This window comes from Ailuropoda melanoleuca, chromosome 17 (genome assembly GCF_002007445.2).
Source record: "Ailuropoda melanoleuca isolate Jingjing chromosome 17, ASM200744v2, whole genome shotgun sequence".
NCBI classification, from domain to species: Eukaryota; Metazoa; Chordata; class Mammalia; order Carnivora; family Ursidae; genus Ailuropoda; species Ailuropoda melanoleuca.
Window position 1 is genome coordinate 15089361 of NC_048234.1, and position 26282 is coordinate 15115642.

The following is a 26282-nucleotide window of genomic DNA, read 5'->3' on the forward strand; positions in this document are numbered from 1 at the left end:
ATCATTGAAAATGTCTTCCATCTGTGGACTCAAAGGTGTTTATTGATTTCTACTTTTTTTTTCTTCCGGAGGATCCTGGGGAACTTCACACAGATTGGGTCACTTCATAGGTAACACCCTTTGTCCACTAAGTAATCGGCCCGTATTGCAGAGCAGAACTTAGTTTGTCATGATAGAATCGCGTTGCAAGATCCTTAATGGAAAAGATACAGATTGAATGAGGGAATTTTAATTGTTTTATCTCACATAATTGCTGATTTTAAAAATTATGTTTAGTAATTTATCAGCAAATATGACAAACGCCCTCATGTTTTATCTATCTTAAACGCTATTTTTATTAGAACAAATCAGTTAGAAATATCCTGGTCACAAGTGACAGAGGCCTCAATCCCATTCAGGGGGAGGTGGCATTCCCCAGCTTGGGCCCCCAGCCTCCTGGCCGCCTCCCTGGGAGCTGGCCTTTGCTTCCTCTGCCAGAATGCAACTTTACTGAGGTCCCAGGGAGACAAGGACATCTTCTCGGGGCAAGGGAGCCTCACTGGTCCTGAGGACCAGCACACGTCCCCCAAGACTTCCCACTGGGGACCAGCCTGGTGATGTGCACCGGGGGGCTAGTATGGCCAGGGCCTGGGGCTGGGGCTTCCATAGTCCTGGGGGCCCCTTCAGCAATTCCACTCCTTGAGGCCACTTTGTCATGGCTAAGCCCTTGCTTGCATTTTCTTTTTCTTCTTTTTAAAAAAATATCAATTTTATTTTTCCTAAATCTTATTTTATTTTGGTAAGAACACTTAACATGAGATGTACCCTCTTAACAGACTTTCAAGGGCAAAGCATAGCGCCGTTGGCCACAGGCACAGGGCGGGCGGCAGGTCCCCGGATGCATTCATCCTGCACAACTGAAGCTTTCTCCCTCGAACAGCACCCCCCCCCATTCCCCTGGTCCTGGCTCCCACCTTCCGCTCTGCTTCCCCGCGCTGGACAGCTCTAGGGCCCGCACGGCAAGGGAACCATGTGGTGTTTGTCCTTCTGCATCTGCCTTGTTCTACTTAGTACAGTGTCCTCTGGGTTCATCCAAGCTGCGATGCATGGCAGGATTTCCTTATTTTTCAAGGCTGAATAATACCCCGCTGCACGTAGACACCACATCTTCTCTACCCGTTTGTCTGATGGTGGACATGACGCAGTATCCCATCCTGGCTCTTGGGGCTGAGCTTTTCTTCTCTGCTCTCTGTGGACGAAGCGGCACCCAGGCCAGTGTCACTGCTTCTGTGTGTCACTGTAGCAAGTTTGGGAAGCAAAGTGTGGGAAGCTCCGGTATTTCATCATATCTGAGCCCCTCCCGATCCTTCCAGGCCTTTCAGAGCCATGAAGCTGGGGCTCAGATGCATCCCAGACGCACCCCCATCCAGTGTGGCACCTGGACCTCTGCTCCGACGCTGGCCATGCCTCTCATTTTGGAGTCTGCAATGCGAGCCTGAATGTGCACAACGGGATTTTCCAAATTTGGAAACCTGATGGTTTTGTTGCTTCAGGAAAAAGGGAATATAAATATTTTCTCTTGCCTCCTGGGAGGATAAGAAAATAAAGTCTTTGCCATCATCGAGAAAAAAGGAACTGGATTTCCCAGGTCATAGAAAAACTCTTTTACAATTAGGGAGAATCTGATTTCAGATTGTGGGATAGAGGAAGCCCCTAAGGGAACCAGGAAGGAAAGAAGTATGTTCCTGAAACAGAGGCAGAGTCACCCAACCTGGCCTTGGAACCCTGTGCTCTACTGACTATCCTATGTGGTTCCCCATTTGCAAATGTCCCCGAATACCCACAAACCCAAGGAAAGAGAGGTGAGGCTCAGGATAGGCAGTGAGGGGATGGATGGTGTGGAACCCCATGCTTCCTGTCCCACCTAGAATAAAGCTGGGTCTCCCTTGAGGGAGCCTGGAATCCCCCCAGACTCCTCACCCAGGCCTCACTCACTTACTGTCCTGTGCCTCTGCCTCAGGACCCTTGCATATGCTGTTCCCTCTGATCTGCCCCATGGTCTCTCCATTTGACAACATCGGTAGGGCTCGATGTCTACACCAGCTTCAGAAATAAACTAACAGAGAGGCGCCTGGGTAGCTCAGTGGGTTAAACCTCCAACTCTTGGTTTCAGCTCAGGTCATGATCCCAGGGTCCTGGGATTGAGCCCCACATTAGGCTCCACGCTCAGTGTGGAGTCTGCTTGTCCCTCTCCCTCTGCTCGTCCTCCCACTGGCACACACTCTCTCTCAAATAAATAAATAAAATCTAAAAAAAACCCAAAACTAACAGAGAGGGGCCCTTCGTGACTAGCTGAGCCCCTCAGTCTCTATCACTTGATTCCACTCTATTTTTCTTTGACATCATCCCTTATGTTATTTATTATGTATTATTAAATGAGAAATAGTGTCAAAAATACTTTCCTGTGTAACTTTGCTATTTCTGCAGTGTCTTAAAAGGTGCCTGACATAGAGTAGAAGATGATGCTTAATTAATACTTGCTTTACATTAAGAAGGGCTTTTCCTTTCCCACCTGCTACCCGGTGAGGTGTGGACCCAGTAAGAGAGGATGCAATGGCTGGAGGCGGCAGCAGAGGGCGCTGTAAAGACAGGCTGTGTGAACCCAAAGCTGCTCTAAAAAATTAAGTTTATTACTTAAAACAAAACCAAAAACAAACCAGAAAGGAGGAGCACTAAATTCTGGGCACAACTGAGAGTCTGTAGGGACTGCTAGTTTTGTAAAAAGCAAGTGCCGCTTGCTGTTAGAGTGGCCCCTGTGACCTGTGTGCCTCTGAGCCTGGACCTGCAGGGAGTCCTGGTGGAAGGTGGTGCCAGGGACCAGGGAGGTGGAGGGGCCGTTCCATGCTCGCGGAGACAGGGGTGCTCATAGCATCACCTGCCTTCTGGCCCAGCTCTGTCGGGAGAGATCCAGAGCATGTGTGAGGGGGCTGTCTCATAGAGGTCTGCTGGGCAGTCTGCAAAGCCTTTGGGGCGGTGGGCGTGGACCATGGCGGGGACCGTGGCCGCTGCAGGCATTCCGACAGCTTAATGCCTCAGAGTCCTTCTTAATGAGCAAGGTGTTTACACAGTGATTTGGTTTTTAAAATGTCTCCTTTTACCTCTGGCTTCTCTTGGAGATAAAGTAAAGGCTTGTATATCTGGGACGAGGTTCTTCTGTTTCGTAAAAATATTGTTTTACAGTATCTCAGGACACCTCTGTGTGTGTGTTAACGATGGAGAACGATGGGGTGTGTCATTAGTCAGGGTCTTCCAGAGAAAGAGGACCAACAGGATGTGTGTGTGAAGTCATTACAAGGGCATGGTTCATGGGCTATGGAGACTGACCAGTCCAAATCCACACTGGGGCTCGGCAAAATGGAGACCCAGGAGAGCTGGTGGTGCCAGTGACATGGAAATCCATCTGCTAGAAAATTCCCTCTTACTCGGTGGAGACTGGTCTTTTTGTTCTATTCAGGCCCCCCACTGATTAGATGAGGTCTACCCACATTTGGGAGGTTTTGCCTATTGATTTAAATGCTAATCTCATCCTTCCCTCCTTATTCATTCTCTCTTCCCCTCTTCCTTCCTTCTTTTTCCCCCCACAACTCTTTAGTGCTTTTATATTATAGACTTTTCTCTACAAGTTGTACCCTGAATTTTATTCAACTTAAACCCATTCATAACAGAAAGTAGATTGGTACCTGGATATTTGTTCTTAACAAATAATTTGAGGCAGGGAAGGCATATATTTAACTTGATTCCTTCACCAATTAAGTGGTACTGGAAAAAAGTCAGTTTTTCTTATCATCAGCGTGGAGGCTGTTTTAATGTTTATAATTATAATGTTATAATGTTTATAATTATACACCATTTGATTTTGGTTTATTTATTGATCAAAGTTAAACAAACATTTTTAATATCTCTGATGTAGTTTTTAATCTACATAATTGCATGGTACTTCCCACATACTAAACTATCTCAATCCACCTAATTTAGGTACATTCTGGAACTTTCCATATAAAGTGTCACACTTGAATTTCATTTATGATTATGAATATAATGTTTAACTACATAATCTAGAGAATAAGGACTGAGCTATAAGTCTATGCTTATAAAAGTACAAATATTCAGAGTCATTTTTAGAAAATATTCCGCATGGACAACAAAATAATAAAACCCCAAACAAAATACATGTGTGCATACACACATGTCTGCTGCCTCTCTTCTCTATCCTTGGGAGTTGGCTGAGGTAGGACAGGAGATGCCTCTGGCATCTAGACAGACAACCCAACTGGATCAAGCATTAGCAGGCGGTATGGGGACCGTGGTGAGCAGCAGGGCACACGCTGACCCCAAAATCCTTACCAGTTCTATCATTCCTTCTGCAGTGGGAAGAGGCCCCAGCATGAACAGAATGGGACAGTATAAAACTGAACGACTTTGGGAGTTGGGAAGGAATTATGCAAAGTGTGAAGGATTTTAAAGACAAATGCTATCACTATTACACCAAACCAGAAGGCCACTTCACTTTAAGAGGCACCTGATGGTCTCGGAAGATTTAGACATTCCATAGTCTAGTCAACAATGAGTAGCAGATGAATTAAAAGTGTACCTGCGTTAAGTTCTTTGCTGCAAGGAAAAGCTAGGATGTATCTATGGTCTCCAGCAATGCTGGGAGAAACCAAGCTTTGCAAATCCCTGTCTCTGGCTTTTTGCTCTAATCAAAGGTCGGTGTCTTCTTCCACCCTCCTGACCCTCTCCCCCAGAGCACCTGCCAGCAGATTTACTATCTGTCATTCTGGCTTCCATTTAATTTATTTCCAGAAAAGTCCAGACACGATTGTATCTGCAAAATGGGGAGGAGAGGAGAAAGCATCGTATGTCTTACATTATTCACAGAAACTAGACAGGTTTTATTTCAGGCCATGAGTCACTTGAGCACACAAAGAGAACTCTGACCTTAATCCATCTGGTCTGGTTTTAAGAGGAGAAGCCTCTTGTGCTTACTTTGAAGGTGTTTTTAACTTCAGGCTTGGTCAAATGTGACATTTTGATTCAGAGAAAAGCTCATTTTAGAAGGCAGAGTATCTATTTTATCTGGAGTACAGAATAAGACACCCCTGGGCTTGGGTCTCCATGTGACCACTTACTACCTCTACTACCTTGCGCTACTGACTGCTCACCAAGCTCCTTCACCTTCACCTAAAACTAAGCGTCCTCGGCATCCTGCCTTGGTTTCCTTAGCCTGCTTACATTTCCGGAAACAAGGAGTTGTTTCATTACTGTACTGATGTTCAACCTTCTCTGGCCATTGGAATTGACTGTAAAGCCTTGTCCCACCCCCAGGCACGGGGACTATGAAAGCTCCCGCATGACTCTAGTGGACGCCATGGTCAACAGCCACCATGTTCAATCTCTGGACGAATTCTATTTTCTGCTGGGATCCTGGATACAGATATTAATTCTTTTAATTCCTTACATTCATTCCCACTGAACACTCATTCAGTGCTTACCATTAACAGACTTTGTGGTAGGCCATAGGGATATATAAATTCAAAGAAATTCCCTGCTTTTAAGAATGTTAACTCATGCGTGGAAGACACATTTAGAACATAGACTCAAACAGCATAGACCTTGCCATAAAAGATTCACTTTGTTAGCTATAATCATATCTGTTGTTATATACTGCTCTGAAAATATATTGCTGACAATGAGACAAGAAAAGGAAATAAAAGGCATACAGGTTGGCAAGGAAGAAATAAAACTGTCTCTGTTCACAGATGACATGATTGTCTATGTAGAAAGTTCCAAAGAATCGACAAAAATGACAAACTTGTGGAGCTGAGGGGTGATTAAACAAGGCTGCAAAGTTGCAGCATGATATATAAGAGTCAATATACCAACTATATTCCAACAGTGAACAACAGAAATTTGAAATTAAAAACACAAAGCCATTTTTAAAAAAGGAAAGAAAATGGTAATTATGTGAGTGATGGATATATTATTTAGCTTGATTGTGGTGATTATTTCATAATGTAAACATGACAAAATATCAGGTTGTATACCTTAAATGTATACAATTTTTATTTATTATACCTCAATAAAGCTGGGGGGGGGCACACCACCATTAACATTAGCACCAAAAAAGAGAGAAATACTTAGATATAAGTCTAACAAAGTCTGCACAAGATCTATGTGAGAAAACTACAAATCTCTGGTGGAAGAAGTCAAAGGAGATCTAAATCAATGGAAAGGTAATCCATATTCATGGGTAGGAAAATTTAATATTGATGTCAGTTCTTCCCAACTTCATCTATGGATTCAATGCATTCTCAATAAAAATCCCAGCAAGTTACGCTGTAGTCATCTATAAACTAAAGTTTGTATGGAGGGGCAAAAAGACCCAGAAGAGCCAAAAGAATATTAAAGAAGGAAAAACAAAGTCAGAGGGCTGACTTCACTCCAACATGGAGTCTTACTGCAAAGCTATGGTAATCAAGACAGAATAGGCATATGGATCTATGGAACAGAACAGAGAGTCCAGAAATAGACCCACATAGACATAATCAGCCAACCATGGACAAAGGAGCAAAGGCAATTCAGTGGAGAAAAGGGAAGGACAGTCTTTTTAACAAATGGCGCTGGGACAAGTGGGCATTCACATGCAGCACAATAAACCTAGACACAAGTCCTAGCCTCTTCACAAAAACTAACTCAAAATGGTCTGAAAACCTAAATGTAAAACACAGAACTATAAGACTTGGAAACAAACCATGGGAGAAAATTTAGGGACCATGGATTTGGTGATGAGTTTTAAGACCTCAAAAACATGATTCATGGAGGAAAAAATTGGTAAGAGGGACTTTATTAAGAAAAGAAGAAAAACTTTCTGATCTGTGAAAGACCCAGTTCAGAGGACATGGAGGAATCTTCAAGGCACATCACTAAGTGAAAGAATCCACTCTTAAAAAGCAACATATGGTAGGATTCCAGGTCCATGACATTCTGGAAGAGGCATGGAGACAGAAGGATCAGTGGTTGCTGGGGGTTTGGGGTGGGGGTGAGTAGGTAGAGCACAGAGGATTTTTAGAGCAATGACACTATTCTGGGATACATAATGGTAACATTATGCATTTGGCAAACCCCAAAGAACTGCACCACACAAAGAGTAAACCCTACTGTAAACTATAGACTTTAGCTAACAGTAACCATCAATACAGCTCATCAGTTGTAACGAATGCACTATACCGGTGCAAGATATTAACTACAGGGAACCTTGGGGCAGGGAATAAAGGGAATATATAGGAACTCTCTGTACTCTCTGCTCAATTTTTTCAGTAAACCTAAAACTGCCCGAAAAAAAATGTCCATTAATTTAAATATATGTGTGTGTGTTTGTGTGTGTGTGCCTGTACGTATGCACGCTACAGAAATATCTCAGGCTCCACTTAATGAAATGCTCATGAGCATCTAAAATTTTGAAAAAAAATCTGATTGATTAGAAATAGTAAAACGTCCAAATGAAGGCGGGCGGGGGAGGGGGCATTAGCGGTCATTGTGTCTCTGGAGGAGGAAGCCACTGCACGCTACAGTGGACAGAACACACAAAGGCCAAGACCTACTATGCTGGGATGTATCTTAGCTCCCCCCCCGATGACACGTGTCCAAGCTTAAGGCACTGGTGGAGATGTTGCCCTGAACTTCGCTGGACAGGTTAAGTCTTACAGGTTTGAAGCTGCATAAAAGGAAGGTAAAATCATTTTTGGAGGGTCCCATGAAATCTCTCCAAACTTTAGTTTCTTTAACTGCAAACAAAGAGAATTCAAATGGCTTGAATCTTTGATATTTTGAGCACAGTAGGAAAGATAATTTAAATATGTTTAGGAGATAATGGGTCTTGGACTTGGAGTTGTCACTCAGGAATGGAATTTTAAATTTCTCAGCTGATCCCGCAAAGGCAGTAGCCTTAAACTTGTTCCGTAAGAGGTTGAATATGACGTGCTTTAGGCCGTGTGGCCGTGCACGAGTCACGACAGTTCAGCTCTGCTGCCGTGGCAGAATGCAGCCACATCCCCTGCCGCACGTCCAGGACAGAGTGTGAGCTGGACAGTCATTGGTCAGAGGGAAAGGGACAACAGTCTGGAATTACCCTTAATCAGGGAGGTCCCAGACTTTTCATGTCCGTGGCCTGACATGTAAATGAGCTCAAACCCTTTCTTTAGATATAAATGGAAGTTTATCCGTTGTGGTCTCTTACAAGATCACAGGAAGGTGGTGCCTTAGAAAAAATTTTTTTTGAATCCGTGTAGCTAAAACGAAGCAGAAACCCCCAGTTCCTTGGGTTGGTGGATATGAACACCTCCCCTCACTGAAGGACCCAGATGGACAGTCTCCTGTGTGGGACCAGATGTGTTGGTAATTGCCGAACTCCCCTCCCACACTCCCTTTGGCTTTGACTTAGTGTTTTTACCTTCAAACTCTCCCTCTGAGGAGAACAACATGGCATCGGGAGATTAAAACTGAAGTGATAAATGCTTGGGATTTGAGACCTCTTCTCACAAGATAAATGGGCTCAATGCAACTTGCCCAGGAAGCTCTGGGCAAGGACACACATTTCAGCATCTCTCTCCACACCTGCTCTTGTGCCCTGTATGTGAGGAAAGCTGTGCCTAACAAGATGCGGCTCTTCTTCCATCCCCTGCCTCCTCCCAAGGGAGATGGAGTGAGATGGAGCAATTCTAGAAAATACGCCAGGGAAAAGCCTTGCCTCCATGCCAGAACAGAGGAACTAACACGGAAGGGAAGAAAATCCGAAAACAGGCTGAGATACATAGACACCCACCACACGATCTTTGAGCCAAATATGGAAATACAGCAACGCAGTAAGAACATTATGGTAACATTAACACATAATGAGAAAATTATGGAAAAGATACTCCTCTCCTTGGAATATGGGACCAAGAAAAACCAAGGTGAAACTGAGGATTGTATATGCATCTGGGGGTACAAGTGAGTCACAACAGATGGTTCTTGGTCCTGTAGTTAATTGCTATACATGAATATGAGTGTTTTGTCCTTTAAAATTTTAAGTTCTGCCTTGTAACCACCATATGGTCCCCTGTCATTTGCATAGTTATCTGTCAGTTAAGCACTGACTTATTTATTATACTCCAAAAAATATTTGCAGAACGAATAATGAATTGGTACTAGTAAAAATAGTCATTAGAATCGTGTTTCTAAGAGGCTTGTGGGTGGCTCAGTCGTTGAGTGTCTGCCTTCAGCTCAGGTCATGTCCTGGGATCAAGCCCTGTGTCAGGTTCCCTGCTCAGTGGGGAGCCTGCTTCTCCCTCTGCCTGCCGCTCCCCCTGCTTGTGCTATCTCTCCATTAAATGAATAAACAAAATCTTAAAAAAAAAAAAAAGAATCTTGTTTCTAAAGTGATTGCTGAGTGTCTTGGAGCATCACCTGATGTTCCTGAAACCCCAAAACTCACAAGATACCAGTTTGCCATGGAGCAGACCCACTCTTATTTTTCAACCTCACGTCGTGATGACAGTCTGTGCTTATGGAGGCACAGCCCTTCCACTGCTTTGCTTTAGTATGCTTTGCAGAGTGTGCTTTTTACAAATCGAGGGTTTGTGGCAACCCTGCATCGAGCAAGTCTGTTGGCACCACTTTTTCCAATAGCATCTGCTGGCTTCGTGTCCCTGTGTCACATTTTGGTAATTCTCACAAATTCCAAAGTTTTTCATTATTGTTATATTTGTTATGATGACCTATGACCGTGATATCTGATGTTATCACTGTAATTATTGTGGGGGCATCACACACTATGCACACATAAGACAGCAAACCTAATCAGCAAATGTCGTGTGTGTTCTGACTGCAGATGTGCGGGAAACAGCAAGAGAACCAGGGTCAGAAGTGTGGCCTGAAGATGGGACTGAGCTGCTAGAAGCTCACAATAAACTTTGCATGCATGATGGAGCTGCTTCTTACGGATGAGCAAAGAAAGTGGATTCTTGAGATGGAATCTACTCTTTTTTTTTTTTTTTAAGATTTTATCTATTTGACAGAGAGAGACACAGCAAGAGAGGGAACACAAGCAGGGGGAGCGGGAGAGGGAGAAGCAGGCTTCCCGCCGAGCAGGGAGCCCGATGCGGGGCTTGATCCCAGGACCCTGGGATCATGACCTGAGCTGAAGGCAGACACTCAAGGACTGAGCCACCCAGGCGCCCCTGGAACCTACTCCTGGTGAAGATGCAGTGAAGACTGTCGAAATGACAACGAAGCGAGTAAGGAAAGGGTTAAGTTATAGGCAGGGAGACACAGGGGGCCCCTGGCTGGGCTCTGAAACTATTCCTGGGGCCAAAGTGCTCAGCCAAAGTGAGCAAGAGATAAGGGAATAGGGGCGCCTGGGTGGTTCAGTCGTTAAGGGTCTGCCTTAGGCTCAGGGCCTGATCCCAGGGTCCTGGGATTGAGCCCCACATCAGGCTCCTCCGCTGGGAGCCTGCTTCTTCCTCTCCCACTCCCCCTGCCTGTGTTCCCTCTCTCACTGGCTGTCTCTCTCTCTGTCAAATAAATAAATAAATAAAATCTTTAAAAAAAAAAAAAAGAGAGAGAGAGAGAGAGATAAGGGAATAAACCAAGCTACCCGGCCCTGGACGTTAGGTGTATTTTTCTTTGGCGGCTACACTGTAATCACAGAAAATGACCAGACCTCAAAGAAGTAAGCCATTAAGGGGGTTATCAATCGTCCGTGCTCAAACCAAGACGGTACCAGAATCTCAAGACCGCAAGCTTCCTAGTCAAGTTTTCAATAAAGGACCCGCCCCAGAATCCCTCAGTGGCCACACAGTCAGGACCCCTCCCACTCGAGAGTGCTTTTTCTTTCCTCTCTGCTCTCAGCTTCACTGAATAAACTTTGACTTCACTTCACCCTTTTGTGTCCACGAGATTCATTCTTGGACTTCGTGAGACAACAACCCTGTGACCCTGCAACAAAAGAACTGATAACATCAGACGAACTCAGATGTAAAGCAGCTTGAGAGGATGGACTCCAGTTTTGAAAGAAGTTCTGCGGGTAAAATGTTACCAAACAGCATCACGTGCTACAGAGAAACCGTTCCTGAAAGAAGAGTGAATCCACGCGGCAAACTTCAGGGTTGCCTTATTTTCAGAAATGGCCACAGCTGCCACCACCCTGATGGGTCAACAGCCTTAAACATCAGACAAGACCCTCCACCGGCAAAAAGATGATGGCTCCTGAAAGCTCAGACGATGGTTAGCATTTTTCAACAACAGGGCATTTGTAATTACGGTGTGAACAGCGTGTTTTAGGCACAGCTACTGCACACTGCATCGGCTGCAGTACCCTGTAAACATAACTTTCATGTGCACCGGGAAACCAAAGCGCTCATTTGACTCACTTCATTGCAATATTCGCTTTATTGCTGTGATCTGGAACCAAACCCACAGTATCTCCAAGGTATGCCTGTCATTTTTTCTAATTTTGCACACATTGAAAAAAGCTTAGCATAATTATTAAGACTTACATAACCTCCTCGCCATCCCTGCACACTTGTTCCTACTGGCGAATATTTGCTGGCTGTTCAGCTATTCACTCGGCCCCGTGGAGGACCGCGTGGCTCCGCTCCAGAGAAACCTTCGATCTGTGCGCTCATCATTCTGTTATCACAGGTCTACACACACAGACTTGTTTTTGTTTTATTTTCTTCTTTGGAAAGGTAGTTTGTGAGAATAGAATCAGGGTCTTCCTTGGTAAGACCCACGGCAAGGCTATGCCTGTCCCCATGAGTCACCACACTGTGATTTTTTAAAGTGAGCCCTGAGTTACCTAAAGATGCAATAAAACCTGTCCCCATCTGGACAGCAAGATGCAGAGACAGCAGCTCACGAACGTGACCCAGGCAATTCCTTTGCTTCTGTGTTGAGGGGACGGGTGACCAGAGCGTATTCTCCTCCTGGAGGTTCTTACCCAGCAAGGTTTTACCCCCCCCGCAAGGCAATGCTAACCCAGCTTGCCTACAGTCTCCTTCCGGGTTGCATTTCTTTGCAAAATGAAACTTCTCTATTTTCCTTTGAGGAAGGGTAAGGAAGATGGGAGAATGGGAGGAGAGGGGAAGAAATCACACAAAGTTGCATCTTTCTCATGTTGGGCATGAGAGATGGTCCTTCCCAGGACGTGGCTTGCTTTAAATTGTGCGTGTGCGAGCCTCCTCCATGGGCTAGAATGCAACCATGGCACTTCTGGAAAAGAGAATAACCCCTTGAAAATATTATCTAGAAAATAATCTTTAGAACTTGCAGGGAAAGATTCTATGGCAAGACAGTGAGAAACACAGGGCAGAAATGGGCATCAGGCAGACAGTGAGGACCAAGGGACACTGAAAGCCATAATTTCTGAAAAGCAATGGTCAGAGAAAGAAACAGAAGCCAGGCTTGGTTTGGGGGAGCGTCTGCCCTCAGAACACTCCCCCAAATAAGGGGGAAGCAGTGGGTGGACAAACCCTGAGCATCCTCTCAAGTGCCTCTCTCCCCATCATGTGCTATTGAGAACAGGGGTGAGTGGGGAAAGATATAAAGAGAGGGGAGGGAGGAGAAGCCCACCTCTCTAGCTGTGGGGGAAGGGCAGGAAGGGGCTCCTGGGGCCTCCAGGCTCACTGTGTGTGTTTCTTCAAGCTGGGAAGAAAGTAGAGAAAAGGCAAAAATCCCATGAATTTTCGTGAATAAACAGACACTTAACAGAAAGAAGAGAAAAGAGAAGCAAATACCATTAGCTCCCTGGAAGAAGGAGAGATGGGGGAGGAGAAGAGACACTGGGAGGGATGAGGTTCAGCTCCAGCCCGGGAAGGAGTGAGCCCCAGGAGCCAAGGAAGGTGGAAGTGATGGCTCTCCGAGCAGATGGAGGGACCACCCCCCAAACCTGGCATTCAGTGTAGCCTGAGGAGTCTCAGCCCATCTTCACGGGGCCACATCCCAGGAAGGCAAGGACACAGAGGGGCCCATGCCCCATGGTGGGGGGACACTGGGACCCATTTCACAGATTAGGGCTGCCTCAGGAAAGCAAGACTTTAAGATGGCAAAGTTGGGGCTTCTCAGACCTCTCTTTTCTCTTAACCCTTAAGAATAGCAGGGAAAATAGGAACAGAAAATGTAAATCCCATAACACATATAACATAGGAGAACTCTAATGCCAAACTTTCATATATGTGAAGCAGGGCAGCCAAAAGCAGGGGGAGCTCAGACTCCGTGAGAACACCCCCGGGCAGGCCTCACACGCAGCTGGGAGAGCAGGAAAACAGGTCAGAACAAGCAAGCGCTCCCCACAGTTGTGTCAACCAGCAAGGCTTGCTGAGTTTCAGAGTATTTGATGAGAAAATCTTGGAGGAAATAGATTGATATAAGTTCTTTGAAAATACAAGTGCTGTGATGGCTACTATGCCTGAGAGCAGAAGTGAAGAAGAATGGTTGCCATGGGAGCACGACCAGCAGAGAACAAGCCGCGGGGCCTGGGTCACGCGCAGTTTAATTACAGTCTTCTCTTCAGTGTCTGCAGGAAGATCTCCCAGGTCAGTGGCTTTCAACCTGCTTGTTCTGGACCACCAGTAAGAAACACACTTCTATTACACGTACGCATGCAGGGATGTTTGTATTCCTAACAAGACTTTCACTTAAAAGTACATCCTCTTATTACATAAGGTGCATTCTGATGTTTCCCATAGAGTTCTGTTCTACTTTATTTTTCAAAAGCAGCTATGGTGATAAGACGATCCCCAGTAATCCCCACCTCCTGGCATCCGATGCACTTTGTATGATCCCCCCCCCAACTGACGGCGGGACTTGCAACTCAACATCACGAATTATTAGCAACGCAAACTGAAAGCACAATGAGGTGCCACCTTACACCCATTAAGAAGGTGACCATTAACAAACCATAAAGTACCAATTATTGGCAAGGATAAGGAGAAATCAGGACCCTTTGTACTGTTAATGGGAATGAAAAGGGTGCAGCTGCTGTGGAAACCAGTATGGTGGTTCCCCAAAACAGTAAACACGGAATCTCTATATGATCCAACAATTCCCTTTTTTGATATGTACCCCCCAAAATTAGAAGCAGATACTTGAAGGGGTGTTTGTATACCCATGTGCATAGCAGCCCGGGTATCCATTACTGGATGAATGGACAATGACCTATATACAAACAGTGGAACATTATTGTCTTAAAAAGGGATGGAATTCTGACACACTCCAAAATGAATGAAACCTGAGAACATTCTGCTAAATGAAATAAGACCAGTCACAAAAAGATAGATCCTAAATGACTTCACCTAGATGAACTCAGAATAGTCAAATTCATAGAGACAGAAAGCAGAAGGATGGGTACCAGGAGCTTGGGGAACAGGACTGGGAGTTAGTGTTTAGTGCGGACAGAGTCTCAGCTTTATAAGATGAAGAATTCTGCAGTGAGATGACACAACACCGGGAATGTACTTAACGCTACCACACTGTGCTCTTAAAAATGGTTCAGATGGTTCATTTCTGGGTTTTCTATTCTATTCTATTGATCTATGGGCCTATTTTTGTGCCCGGACTATACTGTTTAGACCACTACAGCTTTATAGGCAATTAATCTTTAACAAAACAGGAAAGAATATACAATGGGGAAAAAAGACAGTTTCTTCAACAAATGGTGTTGGGAAAACTGGACAGCTACATGCAGAAGAATGAAAATGGACCACTTTCTTACATCATATACAAAAACAAATTCAAAATGGATTAAAGACTTACGTGTGACACAGGAAACCATCAAAATCCTAGAGGACAACACAGGCAGTAACCTCTTTGACATCGGCTGTAGCAACTTCCTGCTAGACACGTCTCCTGAGGCAAGGGAAACAAAAGCAAAAATGAACTATTGGGACTTCATCAAGATAAAAGCTTCTGCACAGTGAAGGAGACAATCAACAAAACTAAAAGGCAACCTAGGGAATGGGAGAAGATATTTGCAAATGACATATCTGATAAAGGGCTAGTATCCAAAATCTATAAAGAACTGATACAACTCAACACCCCAAAACAAATAGTCTAGTTATAAAATGGGCAGAAAACATGAACAGACATCTATCTTCTTTCTCCAAAGAAGACATCCAGATGGCAAACAGACACACGAAAAGATGCTCAACATCACTCATCATCAGGGAAATGCAAATCAAAAATACAATGAGATGTCACGTCACACCTGTCAGAATGGCTAAAATTAGCAACATAAGAAAAAACAGATGTTGGCAAGGATGTGGAGAAAGGGGAACCCTCTTATGCTGTTGGTAGGAATGCAAACTGGTACAGCCACTGTGGGAAACAGTATGGAAGTTCCAAAAAAATTAAAAATAGAATTACCATATGATCCAGTAATTGTACTACTCGGTATTTATCCAAAGAATATAAAAATACTAATTCGAAGGGATATATGTACCCCGATGTTTATAGCATCATTATCTACAAAAGCCAAATCAAGGAAAGAGCCCAGATGTCCATCGACAGGTGAATGGATAAAGAAGATATGGTGTGTATATATATATATATATATATATAATGTAATATTACTCAGCCATAAAAAAGAATGAGATCTTGCCATTTACAAGGACATGGATGGAGCTAGAGAGTATTATGCTAAGCAAAATAAGTCAGATAAAGGCAAATATCGTATAATTTCATTCATATGTGGAATTTAAGAAACAAAACAAAAGAGCAAAGGGGAAAAGACAGAGAGTGAGAAACCAAGAAACAGACTCTTAACTATAGAGAACACACTGATGGTCACCAGTGGGGAGGTGGGTGGGGAGAGGGGATGGGAGAAATAGGTGATGGGGATGAAGGAGTGCCCTTGTGATAAGCACCGGGTGTTGTACGGAAGCGCTGAATCACTACACTGTATACCTGGGACTAATATTACACTGTATGTTAGCTAACTGAAATTTAAATAAAAAGTTAAAATATGTATGTATGTCAAAAGTGGTTGAGATGGTAAAATTTATGTTTTATGTATTTAACCTTCATTTAAAATAATTTTTAAAAACTCAGATGAAATCATAAAGCAAAACCCAATTAATATGTCACATAAAAGAGTCGGGTCTAAAATAAAGTAACTTAAATACTGCAGTAAAAGATGGGCAAAGACGGGCCAGACAAATGAAAACAACGAGAAGCAGAGTTTACAATGTCACCATCAGAGGAAGTTGCATTTAGGACAGAGCATTCAGTGTGTTGACAGAAAGCCGTTTATAAAGGACAAAAGGTACAGTCTAACATACCAAGTAGCCCAGCATCAGAAAATGTTATTCAAGTGCTCCAAGGAATACAAGAAGCTATTGACAGAAACATTTTGGAATTAGAAGGCTTTCATTCCCTCCTATTGGTTCATGATAAATCAGATAGGGAAAAATAATAATTACATCTAAAAGAGCCTGAAGGATATAAAAAATAAAGTAGACCTAGTTGATTTATGTAAAGTCAATTCACACTGGTAACAAAGAATACATCTTTTTAAGTGCTTGTAAGACAGTCCAGCACATTAACCACATATTTGGCTAGTCCATCAATTAGAAACCTTTACTTGCAGTTTATAACTACTTATTCATAAACGAGATAATTGTACTATCGACACTTCTTAATTATTAAGTAAATACAGGGGCACCTGGCTGGCTCAGTTGGTGCAGCATGTGGCTCTTGGTCTCAAGGTCGTAAGTTTGAGCCCTATGCTGGGTGTAGAGATTGCTTAAATAAATAAACTTCAAAAGAATTTAAAGCAGGGCACCTGGGTAGCTCAGCCAGTCAAGCATCTGACTCTTGATCTCAGCTCAGGTCTTGATCTCAGGGTTGTGAGTTCAAGCCCCATGTTGGGCTTCATGCTGTGTGTGGAGCCTACTAAAAAAAAAATTGTTTAGGGGTGCCTGGGTAGCTCAGTCAGTTAAGCGTCTGCCTTTGGTTCAGGTCACGATCCCAGTGTCCTGGGATCGAGCCCCACGTCAGGCTCCCTGCTCAGTTGGGAGTCTGCCTCTCCCCCTGAGCCTCTCCACACCCCCATGGCTCATGCCCGCATTCTCTCTCTCAAATGAGTAAAATCTTTAAAAAAAATTTTTTTTAAGTAAATACAAGAAGTTTTGGCACTTTCTTTTTAGTTCCCGAGAACACATCTTTTGCATCCTTCTGTGAACAGTTCTGCATTGAACACAAAGATTGCCTCAGGGAAAAGACAAAAGCTACACATGACTTTCTTTGATCTCAGGTAAGGACAATAAGAATTAATTATAAAAATTAGGGGGAAAAAAACCTGTTACCTGTATAATTTTCTAAAATCTATTAATACATTTGGGTCAAAGAAAAAATTATAATAGCTGATAGCAACAGCACCAATAGTAAAGCAAGCATTGCTTAGAAAGATTCATAGTCAAGTATTATTTTTAATAAGAAAAAATAATGAAATAGTTTAAGCATTCAACTCTAGGTGTTAGAAAAAGAACAATATTTTTAAACTAAAGAAACTAGGGGGCACCTGGCTGGCTCAGTTGGTAGAATGTGCAACTCTTGATCTCAAGAGTCAATTCGAGCCCCACACTCGGTGTAGAGATTACTTAAAGATATTTTTTAAAAATTAAAACAAAAAAACTAGAGAAACTAGAAAGAATAAATTAATACATATAGACAAGAGAAAATAGCAAAACCAATAAACCCAATATCAACTAAGATATATAAAAGAATGCTAGTAAATAAAATTGATTATTTCTAAAAGTGAAAAGCCCCGTCTTTCCCTCCGGCTGTAGAGAAAAGCCTCAGTTCTGGGTCCTGGGTGTTTGTGCCCTGGGGACCTCCTGACTCTCACACACTCTCACACAGAACACTTCACTTCTCACACTGCCAGTCTCCAGATGTGTGGATGTTTCCCCACACTAACAAGTAATCCTCAGATACCAGTAGGGTGTCCTGTAACTCAACTCAATTCTGTCACCATCTACCTGAACACATCATCAGTGTTCAGGCTAAGAGCTTAGTCCCACCAGTCACCCCTGGGGTCAGAACAGGTCCAGGGTATCACCTGAGCTTCTGACCAACAGGATATAAATCAGAGGTTCCCACGACCCCCTCCTTGAGTTCCATTCATTCGCTAGAGGAGCTCACAGAACTCAGGGAAACACCTCCATTCACCAGCTTATTAAAAGCTATGATAAAGGATATAGATGAATAGCCAGATGAAGGGATGCACAGGGCAAGGTCTGCAAGGGCCCCAAGCATGGGAGCCTCAGTGTCATGCTCACCAGCCTGGAAGCTCTCTGAACCCCGTTCCTGGGATGTTATGGAGGCTTCCTGACGTAGGCATGATGGATCATAACTCCATTTTCAGCCCTTTTCCCTTCTCAAGAGAATAGAAGGCAGGGCTGAAAATCCTAAGCCTCTGATCACAGTGACCAACCCAGGAGACACCCAGGAGCCCACCCAAAGTTGCCTCATTAGAACAAAAGATGCTCCTACCTGCCAGGAAATTGTAAGCGTTTCAGGAGCCCTGTATCAGGAGCCTGGGTCAAAGACCAAACATTAGAACAGAAGATGCTCCTACTGTCCTCATCACTTAGGAAGTTACAAGGGTTTAGGAACCCTGGGCCAGGAATCAGGGCAGAGACCAGTATACATTTTCCATTATCTTTTAGTTTCCTAGGGAAAAAAATAAATGGAAACTATTCAGAAAATATGAACTATTCAAGTGTCAAGAAATAATGAGAATGGTTTCAAAGGGCTCTCCCACGAGGAGGAAAAGGCACAGACAGTTCACAAGTGAAGTCTACAGAGCTAAGAACAGATAAACCAAAGATACATAAACGGTTCCCCAAGCATGGGGGGCGAGAAGGAAACATTATAACATTTTTATATAGTTAGCATACTGCAGACACCGAAACCTGAGGTGGATGGTACAGGCAATCTCAAGTGCAATTGCTAACGCAGAAATCTAAAGTAACATACTAGCAAGTGGACTCAAGCAGCACTTGATATCATGATTGACTGTTTTCATAACTAGAATGCAAGGATGATGCAATACTGGAAAACCTATCAACAAAATTAATCTAATGTATGGATAAAATTGGAAAAACATGATCATCTCGATGACGCAATACTGGAAAACCTATCAACAAAATTAATCTAATGTATGGATAAAATTGGAAAAACATGATCATCTCCATTGATATTGGAATGAGATTCGATAAAATACAAAATCTACTCCTTAAAACCCCTTAATAAAACATGGAAAGAAGAACTGACCTAAAATCCAGTACCATAGTCAATACAGAAATACTGACAGCTTGTTAATAAGGTAGAAACAGGACAAGGATGTCCACGTTTCAGCATTGTTCTGGAGTATTCAAAGATGAAAGAATTTTCAGCATGGAGGATAGGAGATACAGATTTAAGATAGCCATTTAATGAGAACCTTATTGCCTCAAATTTGAATTATAAATAGAAACTTGTGATTTATATTTTCTTTTATTTTTTTTTAAAGATTTTATTTATTTATTCAACAGACATAGAGACAGCCAGCGAGAGAGGGAACACAAGCAGGGGGAGTGGGAGAGGAAGAAGCAGGCTCATAGCGGAAGAGCCTGATGTGGGGCTCGATCCCATAACGCCGGGATCACGCCCTGAGCCGAAGGCAGACGCTTAACTGCTGCGCCACCCAGGCGCCCCGTGATTTATATTTTCTTAAGAAACAAGAACAGCTAAACTTATCTCCTAGATCCGTCCACTGATAAATGTGGAAGCAAAGACCAACCCAGAAGCAAGGAGCTTCCCTAGCCGCCAGGCTATGTCTCTATCACCATTTCTCACTTCTGTGAACCAACGCTCCTTGCAGAGGGCAGATTCCTGATCAGGGGCAGGATGACCTGAAACATCTTGTCACACCAGATAGCAAAGAAGTGAGGGTGTGTCAAATGGACTCAGAAGCCAATCTGAGGAAGTTCTCACGGGCCAAAAAGAGGGTAATCTGATCATCGATAACATGGTACACTGAAACACACAAAATCTGTTTAAACACATTGGTTCATAATAATACTAAATAATACTAAACATATCCAACACCACCCCACACCCCAAAAAGAGAGAAGAAATACAGAAAGCACATTGGTTATCTCTGGAAGATGCTGAAGGGGAAAAATATCAGGCTTTCAAGCTTTTATCTCATCTCTTCTTTATAAACGGTAGTAGATGAAAAGCTGGTATTCCAGCTAATAAATGAAGATAAAAGCTGATGGAATGCCACTATTCTGCAATCCCTAATGAATTAAAGGATCTCAGCAGTGGGCATCAGTGGCTGCTGACACTACAAAAAGAGAGATAACCAGAGATAATGGGCCTTCCAGTGTAGGAGCACAGCCCCATGCCTGCCCAAATAAGCCAGAATCCGATTAAGTCCTTACATCCTACTACTCATCTATCGGAAATACAGAGTAGAGGAAGGGGTTGAGCATGATTAAGAGAGCTACAGACTGATCCCACTTATAAATATTAATGCAAAAGTCGTAGTGAGGTATTAGTTAACAGTTCATCAGCGCATTATAAAATCATAAACCATAGCCAAGTAAAGGATCAATTCATTCATTCAAGGATGGTTCAATATCAGGAAATCCATCAGTATAAATAATCATATTAAAAATCGAAGAGAAAAACTATATGATCATTTCAAAATTCATTCTTTTTTTTTAAGATTTTATTTATTTATTCGACAGAGATAGAGACAGCTAGCGAGAGAGGGAACACAAGCAGGGGGAGTGGGAGAGGAAGAAGCAGGCTCATAGCGGAGAAGCCTGATGTGGGACTCGATCCCATAACGCCGGGATCACACCCTGAGCCGAAGGCAGACACTTAACCGCTGTGCCACCCAGGTGCCCCCAAAATTCATTCTTGATTGAAGTCGTAAGTGCAATAGGAATGGAAGAATATATCAGTTACTCAAAAAGATAAACTTATGAATATATAGCACTTAACGGTGAAATATCACATTAAAATCAGGCACATGTGGTATGCACTATGTCCATTATGGATATTATTTTTATTATTAGATTATTATGAATAATTATTAGAAAAAATTAAGAAATAAAATGTAATTATAGGAAAGAAGAAGGAAAAATATTATTTGTAGATAAGAGGATTATATGCCTGAAAAGCCTAAAAGAATACAAATTTTATTATAAGGAAAAAGAAGTCAGCAAGATGGCTGGATCATCATTGTCATTGTAATGGTAAACCATTGCCAGTCACTGTGCTGAGTATTTCTTATATAAGGAACTTGTTTCACTGTCATAACAATTCTATGAAGCGGACATTGGTATTAATCCCAGCTTTACAGAAGAGGAAACTGGGGCACAGAGAAGTTAATAATTTGCCCACAGCTATTGAGTTGTGGAGCCAAAATACAGAGCTGTTGATGTCCATATTTTCCAGCAATACCCACCTTTTGAAAAGGTCCCATTGATTATAAAAACCTAATTAGAAAAATCTAGAAATGTGCTTATCAAGAAATAAAGACCTGTATGGATAAAACTTTAAAAGAAAAAGAGGAAAGATGATGAAGAGCAGAGCAGGTGAATTTTTGGGCAACTCTAACCTAACTGGTTGTCTAGACCATCGGTCTCCAAAGCCATGTGTGAACACCAGACCTCCCCATTGAGATGGGTGTTTATGTGCATCTCTGTCACGATAAGGCAGTGGGTATGTCCAAAAAAAAAACAGAGGTCCATAAGGAGAGCATTGCCCCTGCTCCACTCACTCACTTGCTTTCAGCTCATTGTAGCACATTAAAGTCAGCCTATGTCCAAGGAAGTAAACATATGGGTTCTATTATTAAATTGGGAGCCTATTTTATTGTAATGATATGGAGAACAGGAAAGTCTTATGCCATTCATGGTTTTCAGATGATCTCATAATAAAATATTTATTTTATTTATTTTTTAAGATTTATTTATTTGAGAGAGAGAAAGAATCATAATAAAACAAATGAGGTTTTTAACTTAGACATTACAACAAAAAGTTAAAAATGTTGAAAAATTTTTCAATGCCTAAAAGTGTCCTTGAGCAGTTTGTCACCTACAAGATACTTTCAAAAGTGATCAGGCATCAGGTAATCCACTCAGGTCCCCTCGCTCCTTGGGAGCTCTGTACTATCACTTTGCTGTGGCTCAATAAACCTTGCTTTGCTGCCCACCAAAAGAAAAAAAAAACCAGGCATCGTCTACTTCTTCCTGATAAATTGCAGGATTTTACACCAGGATAAAGATAACCTCTTTTTCCAAAGAGAAGTGTTGGGATGAGAGCACTTTTTGCTGCTATAATATTGTGTTGTTGTGAGAATTCTTACAGCATACTTAAAAATTGGGGGATGGAGTGTTTTTTAACTTGTTTTGAAGTCTTCCAAAAGAAACACCCACTTGATAAAAATTTATTATAAAAAGCAAAATATCTTCTAATGCAAAACCTCCTGACCCCCATCAGGAAAGATGAAACTGACTCCCTTAAAATCTTTCTAGAATGAGTGGAAATGCTTGAATTGCTGGAGGCAAAACCCAGGGAGAGCAGCCAGGGCCCCACATTCTCCACCTGGATTCATGTGTATTCCAGAGAATCCTTCTCACCAATGATGGAGCTGAAAACCAAGTGTCAAAATAAATGGAATCTAGAGCCAGACCTCACATGTCTGCATCAAGAGCTGCAAACCAAATTAGAGAAAATAATGATGCACATTTGATCACACGGCTCTATTATTTTTCTAGTAAATGTAAAATATTTTTGTATCATTAAATAACATGAAAATATTTTAAAATGGTGCTTATTTCATCTTCCATTTATCCTTTGCACTTCTATTTTTGCATATATGTTACAATATACATAATATATTAATGCAGTTCTAAATACTTTAAAGATAAATATATATAAACCTATAATTAAGAGAAATAAATATATTGGGGCACATGCTGGCCCCCTTTTTAAGTGCCTAAGTTACATGTTACAACTTGGAGATTCCTATATTGACTTTCCAAAATTGTAATTATTTGATCATTGAATAACCACCTTTTTGGGCTACTTAGCAGCCATTTGACTGTTCTTAAAAGACTGCCGGGGTGAGACTTTAAAAAGTGCTGTTGGTTCAGCTGATAAAAGCAGTGAGGTCTTAAACACACATACCACAGGCTCTGCTGAGACATTTGCATTTGATAACAGGAAAAAAGACATAACTGATCTAATGTCAGTTTTTCTATTTAAGATTCTTTTAAATTCATATTTAATGATTTAAAAAATCAGTTTAATAGTTTTAATTGATTACCAATATGGAAAATAACTGGGTTCCTATGTGACTCCATCCGACATTACCGTTATTATTATTATTTTAAAGATTTATTTATTTAATTAGAGAGAGAGCACACAAGCGGGCAGGGGGCGCAGAGGGAGAGAGAGAATCTCAAGCAGACTCCCTGCTGAGCACAAAGCCCAATGCGGGGCTTGAGCTCACGAACCTGAGATCGTGACCTGAGCTGAAAATAGGAGTCGGACACTTAAACAACTAAGCCACCCATGTGCTGCCCCCCACCCCCCGCAACATTACATTATCGTTGTTGTAATTTACATTTGCCTCTTTGCCTTTGCAGTAGGGCAGTAAAGTGGCAGCTCCTTAAAACACCAAGTTTCCAGTTCCTCTGTCAGAAGGTATTATCCACAAGCAGGAGAGCAGCAACAGGTCAGTCACAGAATCAGCAATAACCTTCTGTGAAGGAACAATTTAAATCACGGCCCTGCACCTCTGCTGCATGTCACAATCACTGGTGGTCTTCAGGAAGGGCTGAGGGCCCAGGCCACCCCACCCCTGGGGGTCTGAGGTCACCAGTCTAGGAATTAGCCTTTCAGAGCCCCTCAGCTAAAGGGATAGGAGCAATGGCCTGAGAGCCTGGTCATCGCTACTGTGGTCATGGAAGCACAGGCTGCAATGGCCGAAGGCCAAAGTGTGTCTGTCTATGTGGAGCTGAGGCCCCACCCTTGCCACTGGCTTGGGGTTCCTGGCACTGGGTGACACTATCACGACCATTTTCAGTTGTTGTTATTTTTTATTTTGATGCCAAGCTCTTCTCAGAGTTTAAAACAGTTATGCAGAGGTTTGCCTTTTAAAAAAAAATAATAAAGTGGTATCCTTGTCAATGAAAAAAGAACAAAAGATCGATTGCCTCCATCTCCCTAAAAATAGTAAGCAGTGAAGACTTTGGAAATGCAGATAGAAGTAGAAAGGAAAACTTGGCCAGGGAACACAGGTGCCTTGAATCGGGTTAATTTTGGAACAGAAATGAGCAGGACTGCAGGGGAGGAGATGCAAAAGGGAATGAAGAGGGTGACTGCTGTGATTTACCATTTTTATGTTTTTAGCTAATAAAGGAAACGCTTTACAAGATAGTCACATTTGGAAGTCTCATAATTGGGCAGTCCTTTAAGTTGGCCTTGAAGAAACAGGGGTGCTGATGCTGCTGGTCCAGGCAGCACAGCGTGGAAGCACTGTGCTAGAGATTTTTGCAACAGTCCCGATGAGAGAAGACGAGGCCAAAGGAAGGCCATGGTGACAGAGTGGGGACATGCATGAAAAGTATGTGGAGTCCAAGGTAATATGACTGTGCGATGAAGCTGAGACCGGGGAGCTGGCCCCCAGGGCTGCAGCTTGAGGGTCACGGTGGGAAATGCCCAGAGCAGGGATCCCAGGATGCCCAGAGGAGGTCTGGGGAGAAGACAGAGGTCCTGCTCCGGGCATACAGAGAGCAGGCGCTAGCGTGGATGTCCAGACAGTCTGCAACACCGGACTGGAGCGCGCGGAGATCTGTATAGGGAGAGGCCTGCGTGCTGGCCCACGGAGAGCGACCCGCCACAGCAAGGAGCGGGCCCGGGGCAGGGCCTAGGGAGCCGGGTGAAGATAGGAAATCCTGGAGTTCAGGAAGGAGCCGGAGGGCCACGGGGAACACGAGTCCTGCACACGGAGCACCTGAGCACGACGGGGGAAGCGGCACCACTGCTGCACCCGCAGGAACACAAGACAACGGCGGGATGTGCCCCATGACAACGGGGTCCCGGGCTGTGGCGCTTTCCACGGAGGGAAGAGCACGGAAGCCAGATTCGCAGGGGGTTGAGCCCGGAGGGAGGACTCCCCAAAGTGTGTCTGTGAGGGGAGGAGGACGGGGACAAGTTTCCCTAATTCTCCAGGAACATGATGCACGTGCTTATCCCCCGCTGGGAAGGTGCTGGGGAGGCCAGGTGGGGGTCGGAGAGGCATGTCCTGCCCCATCCACAGGGATGAGGTTCCTCCTGGGGTCCCCGACGCTAGGGTCCCGGACGCTGGGGCCCTGGAAACACAGGACAGGGAGGAGCCCTGGGCGGAGCGGGAGCACGGGAGCAGCTGGGAGGGAGGATGGGAGCACGCCAGCCCGGCACACAGAGCGACGGGGGCAGGGTGTACCTGGGCACACGGAAGGGGGACGGCCGGGTGGGCGTGCACCCTGAGTGGGGACAGTGAGTGACGTTACCTCATCCTCCGGGAGAAGAGCGGGAACCGCCGCCTGTGACGTCGGAGCGGGGCGGTCCCTGCGGACAGGAGGCTCCATGTGGAGATCCAGGGGGAGTCAGCGCAGGGTCCGGGAGGAGAGCGGGTGGGGGGAGCGGGAGGACAGAATGTGAGTAGCGCAGCAGTGAGCGCGAGCTGTGGAGGAGAGAGCGTGAGAGCCGGGGAGGAAAGAGGGAGAACGTCCGGGGGCAGGCGGGGCCTCAGCCAGCAGCGGCGCGGCCTCCGGGCGGCCTCCGTGTGTCCCAGGGCGCATGCGTGGGGAGAACGTGCCGGCCGCGGAGGGGAGAGTAGGGAGAGCACGCTCGCGGAGCCTGAGCCGCGTGCAGACCGGCGCGAGGTGGGAGGCGCGGGGCTGGGTCGGAGCGCCGGGACGCCCCGCAGCGTGCAGGACCCCGCAGGAACCTAACCTTGCCTGCTCCGCGGGAGGGCATGTGGGGGGGCCAGCAGGGGCAGGAGTGGGGGCCACGGAAATGAGCACAGGCTGAGGCTCTCCGTCCGTGAATGTGATGTCCCTCAGACCTCAGCTTGAGCTCGCATCAGAGAAGTAATGGAATGACAGTATCTGGAAGTTTGGAGAATCCCATGCGAAGCCACCAGGGCGCTTGGACTC

General features: G+C 44.1%; 1 long non-coding RNA gene across 2 annotated transcripts in view; it reads right to left on the reverse strand.

Moving 5' to 3' along the window:
* LOC109489696 overlaps nt 1-25904 on the reverse strand; it is a 43480-nt gene extending 17576 nt beyond the window's left edge. For both annotated transcript variants that reach the window (XR_004621690.1, XR_004621689.1), the window contains exons 1-2: nt 25635-25904; nt 14830-14922 (exon numbers count right to left, since the gene is read on the reverse strand). This is a non-coding gene — a long non-coding RNA (uncharacterized LOC109489696). The remainder of the gene's footprint in view (nt 1-14829; nt 14923-25634) is intronic.
* Between the last annotated feature and the right edge of the window lie 378 nt (nt 25905-26282).